A 13670-nucleotide genomic window follows, 5' to 3' on the forward strand; every position below is an offset into this window, starting at 1 on the left:
CGGCACTACTTATACGGCGTCCATGTTGACATCTACACAGATCACAAGAGTTTACAATACATCTTCAAGTAGAAAGAGTTGAATTTGAGGCAGCGTAGGTGGCTTGAATTATTGAAAGACTACGACATCGAGATATTGTATCATCCCGGTAAAGCCAATGTTGTGGCAGACGCTCTCAGCCGTAAATCAATGGGAAGCTTAGTACATATTGAGGCAGGTAGATGGGGGTTGATTAAAGAGCTTCATCATCTAGCCAATATGAGAATCAGATTGTTAGACTCTGATGACAGAGGTGTTACTGTACAGAATACATCAGAATCATCTTTGGTAGCCGAGGTAAAAGCACTACAATATGAAGATCCTATCTTAGTACGATTAAGAGAAAGCATTCAACAGTGTAAAAGTATGGCTTTTGGGATCGAAAAAGACGGGGCACTGAGATACTAGAGCCGATTGTGTGTGCCTAATGTGGTAGGGTTGCAAGAGAAGATTATGAATGAGATTCATCAATCCCGATATTCCATCCATCCCGGCTCGACAAAGATGTATCATGATGTCAAGGAGCAGTATTGGTGGGATAAGATGAAGAAGTCTATTGCAGAATTTGTATCCCAGTGTCCCAATTGTCAACAAGTAAAGATAGAACATCAGAAACCCGGTGGATTGCTTCAAAATATAAAGATTCCGATCGGGAAGGAGGAGGTGATTAATATGGACTTCATTATTGGATTACCTCGCTCTTATCATAAGTTTAACTCCATCTGGGTGATAATTGATCGACTTACAAAATGTGCCCATTTTCTGCCAGTGAAGACAACTTACACGGCTGAAGATTATGCGAAGTTGTATATCAAGGAGATTGTTAGGCTTCATGGTATGCCCATATCTATTATATCAGACCGAGGAGCTCAATTTACGGCTAACTTTTGGAGGTCTTTCCAGAAGGGTTTAGGCACACAGGTAAATCTCAGCACTACATTTCATCCGCAGACTGACGGACAGGCTGAACGTACCATTCAGAAACTGGAAAATGAGGTCTTATTATAGGTGAATTCTATGAGGTTATAGGTGAATTCTATGAGGTCTTATCATCTTCATATGAGAGGACCTATCATATGAAGAAGTGCCAGTGGCGATATTAGATCGGCAAGTCCGCAAGCTGAGAACAAAAGATGTAGCTTCCGTCAAAGTATTGTGGAGGAACAAAAATATGGAAGAAATGACATGGGAAGCAGAAGAGGAGATGAAGTCTAAATACCCTTACTTATTCTAGAATGAAGATAACAAGGATGCTGGTGGAAGGCAGGATACATTGGAAGGTGAAACGACTCTATGAGGTAAGCAATAATTTGAGAATACTCCTCCTTAATACAAAATGGTGATATGTAGATAATGTAAATACGCATAATGCTTTGTGTAGCCTTGTGAAGCCATATGTTGGTGTTAATTACTTGCAAGTTTTGCTAGCGACCATTTTATAGGGGAAAATTGATCAGAAATTTCCATTGGAATCCACGATGATTTAAACTCCCCATAAACCCTTACATTCGAGGACGAATGTTCCTAAGGGGGGAGGGTGTTACAACCCATATCCACATGTGTTAGTTCATGCCATATATTAGTTAACATAAATCCAAGAAGGAATTATCTTTGAGATGATAAGAAGTCAATCCTATTGGTCTTAAGTGATACAAGAGTGTATAAGGGTGATTAACCAGTATTAGAAGTTAAACGAATCAAGGATGTTGTAACTCGTATTTTCAGGTAATCTAGCGGTGCTTAATACACTCAAGAGGTCATTTATTAAGGTATTTTAATCATATAATATCCGTATCATAAGTCTTGAAGTCAAACGAGTTATGAAACAAAAGTCGACAAAAGTTGTCACAACTTAGGTTCATAATTTTACTTAAACATTAGGTCAAATGTTTCTATTCTTTTCTCATAATTTACAAGGAATTACGGGGTGTTCTACCAACAAAATTAAAGATCTATGAGTCTAGTTTCTAACTCATTAAACCGTTCATCGATACGATCTCGGAGTAGAGAGATATTCACGTTTTCACGAGACTGCGCCAAGCACCTCTCTATGGGGCCCACTAAGGCGGTTTAAGATATTTGGACCTATATAGGATGCCTCCAACCCGTTTTAAGTCATTTCTTCTCACTATTTTCAGACCTTAGAACCCTAGGAACATCCTCTCAAGGTTCTCTCAAGATTCAAGACCCAAAAAAGGGCAAACAACACAAATCAAGTGTCGGGAATTCCGTGGCGCTAGTAAGTCTCTTGTTCTTCTTGTTGTTGCTCATTTTTGTGTCGTTCCAGCTCATGTGGGAGGTTGTTTTAAAGGGTTTATGTTCTGTAAATACTCCCTCATGTTCTTAATATCAATTCAAGCCTTCTAAAGTGATTCTAGTGCTGAAAAACACTAATTGATCGCTAGTTTCGCTTTTTTGTTGTTGTGGCAGCATTGGAGGGATATTTCATGGAAATTTAAGGTCAAATTGGAGTTGTTATTTCTGTATAAAGGTAAGGAACCTCTTACGCTATATGTATTTAAGATTATCCAAGTTGCGGCTAAGCCATTGAAGCTAGAACTTGTGAGATATATATCGAAAGGCTTGGTAGTAATGTTATTGTTTTGTGGACTGTTTTGCGTTGTTGTTGGGCTGCGTATTTTACTACTATCTTGTGGAGTTTTGGAGGAGGAAGGGTGTGGAGAAACACCATATATATGTAGGGTTATGGGCTGATAGTTATTCGTAACATTTCCAGGTTGTTTGACACGACTACGGTGGTCGTCGTATGTATGGAGTAATTAGGCTGTGTGTGGACTATTTTGGGATGCTCAATATGTTTATTATTGATGTTGTTTGGGATGTTTGGTGACTGTTTTGAATGGTGTGAGGTCATATATATAGGGGAGGTGCTGTCCGTTTCATCGTAAAATAGGTTGTGGTCGATACATAATAGTTATGACGCTTAAATGATAATGATAGTATCGTTTCTCTTATTGTAGACTAAGGAGTTTTGACAATTGCATAGCTTGAGATTGGGGCAGTATATACAAGGTATGTGAGGCTATCCCTTTCCTTCTTTTGCACGACTCTGATTGTACATAATGTAATGAACGAGCTTCCAAGATACTCTACTCTTAGAAGCTAGCAGTACTTACATTGTTTTCCCTCTTATGGGACGATTGATGTTAATGTTGCTTCTCTTATTCTTATGTTATCAATGTTGTTGGTACTTCCTGATTCTTATAAGGTTTATAGTGAAGAGTTAGTCCTAATAATGTGTACAGAGGATACCGACCTTATGCCACTCCGAAAGGTTTAGAATGTGATTCCATGAGTCGAGCATGCATTATATATATGTATCTATTTTACTCTACCGAGCCACACTATAGTTGGCCGGGTACGACACCTATTGTGCAACCACTGATCAGTTGGGTTTTACCGAGCTCCACGTGGCCGGGTACGATTCTACCGAGCCTTATGATGGCCGGGTACGTTTTTTTTACCGAGCCTATTATGGCCGGGTACGATATGATGATGATGATGCCCACAGAGGCGAATGCTTTAAAGGTTTATGTATTTATACATATGTATCATGCATTTCATGTAAGTAGCCCTCAGAGGTACTAAGATGTTACAGGTTGTATATTCTCTATCCTTACTTACATTACTGATCGTATTTATGGTTCCTTGCCTTACATACTCAGTACTTTATTCATACTGACGTCCTTTTATTTATGGACACTGCATGTCGTGCTGCAGGTCCTGATAGACAGGCAGGTGCAGCTCCCCACCACAGTAGACTGTCCAGTTCAGCGGTGATTGGCGAGATCCCTTCTCCGGACTTGCCTTGGTCTTGGTATGCAATTTTTGTTATAGACATTATGGGTATGTCGGGGCCCTGTTCCAGCTATGTTGCAACACTTATGTTCTTTTAGAGGCTCATAGACAGGTGTCGGCTCATGTATAGTTTGGTATGCCTTGTCGGCTAGTTTTTGTTGTATAGTCTTTCATAGTAGCGTGGTAGCTCATACCTTATATGTAGTTTCTTGATTGTCTGGTCATCCCCTGCTATGTATGTTCATGCCGTCATATTTTATTGCTGGTTGTCCATGATCTAGGTCTACCATTTATATTGATCTCGTCAGCCCTAAAAGATAATAATGAAGGTTAGATGAAATGTACGTTGGTGCTTGGCAAGTGTGGTCGGGTGCTAGTCATGGCCCTTCAGTTTGGGTCGTGACATCCCCGAAGATCAGAAACGGAAAAAAGATCAGGTAAAAACAGGTACGATCCATATATGGGACCTACCGGAAAAGACCCACGGTCAAAACAAGATAGCCAGCAATATGATCAAAAATCGAGGAACAGGGACTCTGGTTCTTCTTCGAAATTCAGGAATGATTGGAACAGACAAGAATCACGAGATGATGACAGAAGCTTAAAGGCACGATTCGGAGGATATAATTTTAATGTCTCTACCTCCGAGCTCGTAGCTGTTTTAAGAAGCATGGGAGATAAGGTACGGTGGCCAAAAGAGATGCGGTCAAATCCAAATAGACGCAATCCAGATCATTGGTGTGAATTCCACTATGATCACGGGCACAAAACTTCAGAATGTAGATTCTTGCATAGTGAAATAGATCATCTATTGAAGCAAGAGTACTTTAGTGAAAAAGGAAAACAAGCCTATAGGAAAAACAGGCAAGAGCCACCAAAGCCTCCTTAACCAAAGAGGATAGTGAATGTGATAAGTGGGGGAGAAGATATTCACAGCATAACCTACATAGCCTCCAGCAAGGTTTCTAAGGTAACAATTACACACGGGAAACGGGTGCGGCAGGTCTTAGAAAATGAAAGTATTTCGTTCGATGACGCCGATACCGAAGGAGTGATAACTCCACATAATGACGCTCTGGTAATATCTTTACTTGTACATGATACTAATGTAAAATGAGTTTTGATTGATCCAGGGAGTTCCGTAAATATTATACTACTAAGGGTATTATGTGAAATGCAAGCTGAAGACAAAGTGATACCCAAGGCGCACACCTTGTCAGGCTTCAACAATTCAAGTGTGGTAACAAATGGAGAGGTAATTCTAACAACTTTTGCTACGGGTGTTGTTAAAGAAACTAAATTTCAGGTAGTTGATATGGAAATAGCCTACAATATGATCATGGGGAGACCATGGATACACGATATGGATGTTGTCCCATCAACTCTACATCAAGTTATTAAATTCCCATCACCATGGGGAATTTTCCAAATTCGTGGGGATCAGCAGACGGCTAGAAGTGTCAACGCTGTAACAGGTACGAGCACCGTAAATAAAGAAAAATAGCAACTACAGGAAACAGTTGAAGGTGCAAAAAATCAAACTTTAGCTGAACAAGAAAAGACAGATTTGGACTCGAGGCCTGATACAATTCAGGAACCTGAAGAAAATGAAAGCATCAAAACAACAATTGAAGAGCTCGAGACACTGATATTATTTGAGCAATGGCCTGAACGGAAGGTTTATGTCGGAGCCAATTTAAGCACAGACATGCGAGGTATGATAATTGAATTTTTAAAAGCTAACATAGACTGCTTTGCTTGGTCCCACGCTGATATGACAGGGATACCACCGGATGTGATGACTCACAAACTCAATGAGGACCCTTCTTTCACACCAATAAAGCAAAAGAAAAGAAAGCAAGGTGCTTTCAAGAACCAGGTGATTCAGGATGAGGTCCAAAAATTATTAAAAATCGGATCGATCCGTGAGGTAAAGTATCCTAATTGGCTAGCTAACACGGTGGTCGTACCCAAGAAAAATGGTCATGAACTTTTAAGCTTTTTAGATGCATACTCGGGATATAATCAAATTAAAATGGATCCTGGTGATGAAGAAAAAACTTCTTTCATCACAGACAGGAGGACTTACTGTTATAAAGTAATGCCCTTTGGTCTCAAAAATGCTGGGGCAACCTATCAAAGGTTGGTCACCAAAATGTTCCAAGAACATTTAGGGAAAACAATGGAGGTATATATAGACGATATGCTTGTCAATACCCAGCAGTCTCATGATCATATTTCTCATCTATCTGTTACATTTGAAATTTTGCGAAAATTTAATATGAGACTCAACCCAGAAAATGTGCATTTGGAGTTGCATCATGTAAGTTTTTGGGTTTTCTTGTTTCTAACCGTGGTATTGAAGTAAATCCTTCTCAGATCAAAGCAATAGAAGAAATCCCTGATATCCTTACTAATAAAAAGGAAGTCCAAAGATTAACGGGAAGAATTGCAGCTTTGGGGAGATTTATTTCCAAATCCTCAGAAAAGTGTTTTAAGTTTTTCTCTGCACTCAAAAAGCAAAATCATTTTGAATGGAATGAAGATTGTCAACAAGCCCTTAGAAATTTGAAAGCTTATTTGTCAAAACCGCCGTTATTGGAAAAACCAAAGGTGGGGGAAAAGCTTCTCATCTATCTGGCTGTATCTGAAGTCGCGGTGAGTGCTGTTTTAGTCCGTGAGGACCAAGGTAAATAGTCTCCTATTTATTATGTAAGTAAGTCCTTATTGGATGCTGAGACACGATACCCACAGCTAGAAAAGTTAGCATTAGCTTTGATCATGGCATCTAGAAAATTAAGACCTTATTTTCAATGTCATCCCATTATTGTAGTTACTGCTTTTCCGCTTCGAAATATTTTGCATAAACACGAACTTTCAGGAAGATTAGCAAAATGGGCTATAGAACTAAGTGAATACGAAATCATTTATCAACCCAGGACCGCTATAAAATCTCAAGTACTAGCTGATTTCGTGGCTGATACTAGTCAGGGGATGCATTTAGAGGCAGAAAAAGAATTACTAGTTTTTAATGGTGCAAACCCGGGGACTTGGGTTTTATTCACTGATGGTTCATCTAATGTAAAAGGGGCAGGCCTAGGGATAGTCCTCGTACCACCTACGGGTGAGACTATTAGACAGGCTATAAAATGTCACTCTATAACTAACAATGAAGCAGAGTATGAGGTTGTAATTGCAGGTCTAGAATTGGCACGAGAACTCGGCATAACACAGATTATAATCAAGAGTGATTCTCAACTCGTGGTCAATCAAATGCTGGGGACTTATACAGCCAGGGAGACGCGGATGCAAGAATACCTCGCAAAGGTACAAGAGTTAATAAAGCAATTCCAAACTTGGAAAGTAGTGCAGATCCCAAGAGATGAGAATATAGAGGCAGACGCTTTAGCTAATCTCGCATCTACAACAGACGTAGCAAACGATACAAATGCTTCAGTCATACATTTGTTTCATTCCGTTCTCGAACCTGATAAAAACGAGGTAAATTTTAATCATTTAATATGGGATTGGAGAAATGAAATTGTTGCCTTTTTACAGCACGGTACCGTGCCTAATGACAAAGGAAAGGCTCACGCGCTTCACAAAAAAGCTGCTCGATATTGTTTATATCAAGGAAATCTTTATCGAAAGATGTTCGGTGGACCACTAGCAAGGTGTCTCGGACCTTCTCAAACAGAATATGTGATGAGAGAAGTGCACGAAGGACATTGTGGAAATCACGCAGGGGGGAGGTCACTGGTAAGAACATTAATTCGCGCAGGATATTATTGGCCTAAGATGGAAGAAGAGGCAACCAGTTTCGTGTCCAAATGTGATAAATGTCAAAGATACGACAATAATATGCACAGACCAGCTGAGTTACTACATCCTGTTATAGCCCCGTGGCCCTTTATGAAATGAGGAATGGATATCGTAGGTCCACTTCCACAAGCAAAAGGTCAGGTAAAGTTTCTACTTGTACTTACAGATTATTTCACTAAATGGGTAGAAGCAGGGGCATTTAAACAGGTACGAGAGAAGGAAGTTAAAGACTTCATATGGCAAAATATAATATGCCGCTTTGGAGCACCAAAGGAGATCGTGTGTGACAATGGACCACAATTCATTGGAGCTCAAATCAAAAAATTTCTTCGAAGTTGGCAGATTAAAAGGATAACGTCCACGCCATACCATCCAGTGGGTAATGGACAAGCAGAATCCACTAACAAAGTCATTATCAACAACTTGAAGAAGAGGTTACAGGATTCAAAAGGTAATTGGCCTGAGGTGTTACCTGGAGTATTATGGGCTTATCGTACAACGACGAAAACAAGCACTAGAGAAACACCATTTTCAATGCTTTATGGTGCGGAATCCTTAATTCCAATTGAAATAGGAGAGCCAAGCACACGATACGATCGGGCAACGGAGGAATCTAATGATGAAGAGATGCGGGTCAACCTTGATTTTCTTGAAGGAAGAAGGGAAGTTGCATTGATAAGAATGGCAGCACAAAAGCAAGTAATTGAACGATATTACAATAGGAAAGCGCGCCTCAGATTTTTCAAAATTGGGGACTTCGTGCTTAAAAAGGTGTTCCAATCTGCAAAGGCTGCTAATTCAGGAAAGCTAAGTCCAACGTGGGAAGGACCGTACAAAGTCCGTGACATTGCGGGAAAAGGAGCATACGAGTTGGAGACAATGGACGACAAAGTTTTACCTTCACATTGGAATGCCGTCCATTTAAAAAGATATTACTTCTGAGAAAGTACCCACGGTCAGGTATCACCATGTTAAAATTTCTCTCTTGAATTATTAATGTTTTACTAACGATTTTAGATGCTAGGCAAAAAAACCTAACTCGTGCCAAATGATGAGTCACAACCTGCAAGGCAAAATGGAGTATTCTTAATTTCCCAGCCCGGGGTTACAATAATCTGATGGAAATACACACGAGTTAGGCAGTCTTCATCTATAATCGCACCTCCGAGTCCCGTATCTCTTTCTGTTTTAGGAAAAGGGCCAAAGTACAAGAAATAAATAAGTGCTCGAGGCCTCATACTTCACCGCTCAAACACTTGGGGGACTACATATTATACACAGATATGTGTAGAGAAACAGATACGAATATCGAACAAAAGTCGGCCACAAAGAAACAAGTGTTGAGAAAAAGTTACGAAGTTTTCAGCATTCATGAGAACAACAGAGACATCTCTCAAACTCATAAACAAAGTCACCTCTCAAACCCGTCTTATTATATAAAGATAGAGTCATGACTATGTACTAAAACAGGTTATGAAGAAAAACCTTGTTTATTCTATGTTATGTACAAATCTGTTACAAGAAAAACTGTTACGAGAAAGTTGTAGATGTATTGTAATACATGTAATAGTCAAACACTTGTTAAAGTTCATGAATAAAAACTTGCCAAAGTTTTTTCATACAAAACGTGTGTATTCCTATTTCTTTCATCATATTATAACACCATTATGAAGTTGAGACGTCTTCTTCATTAAGTGTCGATAAAATAAAAGGGCCCTCTTTTATAAGCCTCATGTTGATAATCCATGAGAAGAAGCATAAAGCATTTTAAAAGGATAAAAATTCTAAGCTATTCTATAAGCCCTAGATAAATGGGCAAGAATAAAATATACAGAAGTACCAATAAAAACTTCTTAATATAAAAAATTAAGTACAAACTTAGTCAGCAAAATATTTATTTTTTACAAATTCCCCATTATGATAACTGGGGACTTCGTCAAAAGATCCCTTAAAGTTGCTAAAGGATAACACCACCAGTTAATAAAAACAAAAACAGCAATTTCATTTTCAGCTAGTCACTGAAGGGGTTGGAACATTAGAAGTTGCAATTTCATTTTCAGGAGCAATTTTAATTGGGCTTGGAATGTTGAAATCACCGAGGGAAGCAAGAGTCACAGGAGCTTCAGCTTCTATGGACTGTGTCATCGAAGTTTCACCCTCGGGAGCAGGAATTGCAACCCCAATTGTTGTAGTAGCCACTTCTTCATTTAAAAGTTCTTCCGTTCCAGGAGCTTCAAGTGTAGGAGAAGGAGTATCAACAGGTTGTTGACTTTTCTCGATAGTGTCTAAGACTTTGGCTATTTCAGATTGCAAATCGAAGCTTTCCTGAGCAGCTTCTATCAAAGCATCACGGCGAGATTTCAGGAAAGTCCAACTTACCTCTATGTTGAAATTCTCCTCCAGAAGTCCATACTCCCTTTCCCACATAGCAAGATCATTCTTCAATATTTTATGTTCAGCTAGATGGGAATCAAGGGAAGCTTCAAGGGAGGCATGAGAACTCTTCAAAGCTCGAATCTCGTCAGAGGAGGTCTGTAAGTCAGCTTGAGCTTGAGTCAAGCTTTGCACTAATTCTCCTGCATACTCTTCTTTCTTGGCTAAAAGTGCCTTAAGCTCACTGACTTCTTCACTAGCCTTTGATAATTGTTCTGACATTGAGCACTCCAAAAGCTCTTTATCTCTTTTAAATTGGCTTGAAGAAGCCTTGGCAGTTGCTAGTTTAGAAGTCAAACTACGCTTTTGCTGCTCCAGGAGATTTCTACTTTCTTGCAACTCCTCTATGGTCCCCTGAGCATTCTCAAACTTTTCTTTCCAATTATCTGCTTCAAGCTGGGCTCCCCTGGCTATTTCCTCGGCCTCATGGATGGATTTCAGACTCACGGGTTTTTCTTTCCAGAAGGGAAATTCTTTCCATCAATTCGGTACCAATGAGGTTAGCCTACAGAGACAACTCATAGAAATGAGGATTTGTAGATCAAAAACAAACAAAAAAAACTTGTTGGTAAAGGAAAAATACCTTCAAAGTAGAATGAACTATGTCATTCATCAGAGTCAGGCAGCTGTGGCTCTCCATCTTCTTCTTCTCAATATCACCGATTAGAGGCTCGAGCCAAACATCAGCTTTACCAGTCTTTCTCAAAAGGCTATGGTTGGCAGGAACTTCAAGAGTAACACTTCTCATAGCCATGGTTCTACTGCTAGAATCCACCTCTGTATGCTGAACGAATGGAGGAGGAGCCATGGAAGGAGGAGTAGTAGAAAAGGAAAACACAGCAGCAGGAGCCATAGGAGTCAAAGAAGGGATGGAAGGAGAAGATGAAGAAACCAACACAGGAACGGAAGCAGGTGCAGTTGAAACTAGCAAAGGAATGGAGGAAATAGGAACGAATGAGGAGAGAGGAGCTTCATCAAAAATAGGGTTGAGCTCACCACTCTCAAAACCACTATCAAAAAGACGCTGAGTTAATTCATTAGTATCTTTTGGCACGGTGTCCTCGTCAGAATGAATCAAAACAGGATCGGTGGACGAAGTTTGAGCAGGAGTATCCTCAATTTCATCACTATCAATGACTCGTCTCCTAACTCTTGTCCTGACAATTAAAGAGTTATCTTCCTCTTCCTCATTCTCAGAACTTTCTCCTATAGCTTTCCTTTTGGGAAGCGAAACTCGAGCCTTGTTCAAATCAAGTGCAGCATTAACAGACATGCGAATGACCATAGCTACTTCAGTTGCCATTCCTCTAACACCAAATCCTGATCAAAAGAAGGATACATAATCAACATTGAGAAAAAGGTGTTTGACATGTAAAAAGAAAAAAAAACGTGTAAAAAGGGACATACCATGTGTTTTCACCTTCCAGCCATGTAAAGAAGAAATTGATTTCCAAGTTCATTGATCCTTAGGAGCAATCTTCAAAATTGAATCTACCCAACCATGGAAGTCAGGAATAAGTTCCACATCTCTCATTGTTGCTACAAAAAACTAAAAAGAGACGAAGTGAGAAAAAGAATCAGAATTCTCAAAAATAGGTGCGGTAAATAAAAGGAAACTTACGTGCAAAATTCCACTTCTCAGGGAAGGGAATATTTGTTTCACCAAGCAAGTCCACCGTACGTACAACAACGTAACGGGTGTACCATCCACGATCCTTGTCATCTTCAAGGTTTACCAAAATCTTTTTGCTTCTTGCAGTTAAGGTAAAAACCCCATGGCGCATTAAATTGGGATGGTATAAATGAATAAGGTGAGAAAGGGTGAAGTCGACAATGGCTTTGGCAGATAAGTATCTCAGACAAGCCACTACTCTCCACACTAGGGGACCGACTTGGGCCAAACAGATTTTAAAGAAACGACAAAAGTTAATAATGACTGGGTAAACCGGAGACTAAAACCCAAAGTAAATGGGTAAGTATAAACAAAAGAGTAACCATTTCTAAAGGAAGAAATTCTTTGATTTGGGGAAGGAATTGACATTCGTAGACTATTGCTCCAGTTACAATCCCTTCTGATGGTAGGGATTGTAAGCTCGGTTACTAATGAAGGATAAGTGTCATCTTTTTCTAAATTTGCAATTTGCCTTTGAAGAGACGTTCTATCACTCCCAAAAGACAAATCACTGAGAACAATTTCATCGACTAAAGGTTCTTGAGAAGAATCAAGGATTTCTTTACCTTTAGAAGAAGGGGTCTTCGGAATAGAACTCCCGATACTAGGAGAAGAAGAAGCAGGACCAGATAAATCATCACGAGCGGACCCTAGGCCCAAGCTTCGAAGCCTACCTCCTCTTCCTCTCCTATATCTTGTGGGGGAATTGGGGAAGTGATCGAGAATTGGAACTTTTCTAGGGTTAGGGTTTGGAGATGACATTGTTGAAGAAGAATGTACTAAAAGGGTGAGAAAATATAAGTAAGTAAGAAATTGCTTGTTGAAGATCTATGAAGAAGAAGGTAAACGAAAGAGGGTTAAAAATGCTTATAATGACAACCGTCAAACTTAGAAGTGCAATGAAGGAAAGCCTATAATAAAGGCAACTATCATTTCGTGAATAGTGTGAATGAAGAAGTCTCGAAAAAAGGGGGTAGAATTGCAGAATCAATCAGAAGGTGACACGTATGTAAAGCATTAAATGGAAGGGACAATTGAAGTGTCAGTATTTGTCATAATATTAATTACGGCAAAAATTCCCATTAAGATCCACTTCCCAATTATTTACTTGATAAATAAATGGAAAGTGGGGGGACTATCTGTATTGGGAAAAAACTGAATTTACATTGTAGGTGACGTGGCATGACACGTGGACTGGTCAAACGGTCAAAACACAGTAAATAGCCAAGAGGCACGGGCGACAACAGATAAGGGAAAAAGAAAGCAACATAGGTGCCGACCGTTACTAAAATAGGTACGAGTCTCGTACCTATCCAAGTCATTTAAAGACCAAAGATCGGAAGAAGTTGAAGATACGAATCTGATGACGTAAAAGAGTCTAAATATAGCATTGAATACCAAATACGTTAGAATATTTAATTTAAAAAGAAATGATTGTGTAACGTTTCTTTTAATGTCATTTATTGCTCATAATTGCATCATTAAGACAAAGGCATTACATCCTCTCTTAGAATTAGCTATAAAAGGAGAAGAACTCACCATCTGTAAGGATACGAAATACTATTGGAATCTTACCGAAATACAAAACTATTTACTGCTTTACCATCATTCACAAAAATATTTTATTTTCGTCTCCTGATTATCAGTAACCCGAATTTCTTTTTAGCTTTGATCAAAAACTCAGATTTTTGGTGAAACAGGCAGTACATTAGACACAACGAATATTTTAATGACAGATTGACCTTTTATATGGTATCCGAAGAACAAGCAACATGTCACATAAACTGATATATTTTTTTCCAATAAGTGCATAATATTTCTTGAGCAACTCATGTCTGAACTCCATTATAGAAGTGGTAATGACGTGCGGCCTTATATTCTTAAT

General features: G+C 39.2%; 1 pseudogene; it reads right to left on the minus strand.

The window, feature by feature from the left end:
• Window positions 1-13670, minus strand: part of LOC107773980 (protein VACUOLELESS1-like) — a 78591-nt pseudogene that overhangs the window by 27044 nt on the left and 37877 nt on the right.

This window comes from Nicotiana tabacum, chromosome 10 (assembly GCF_000715075.1).
Source record: "Nicotiana tabacum cultivar K326 chromosome 10, ASM71507v2, whole genome shotgun sequence".
NCBI lineage: Eukaryota > Viridiplantae > Streptophyta > Magnoliopsida > Solanales > Solanaceae > Nicotiana > Nicotiana tabacum.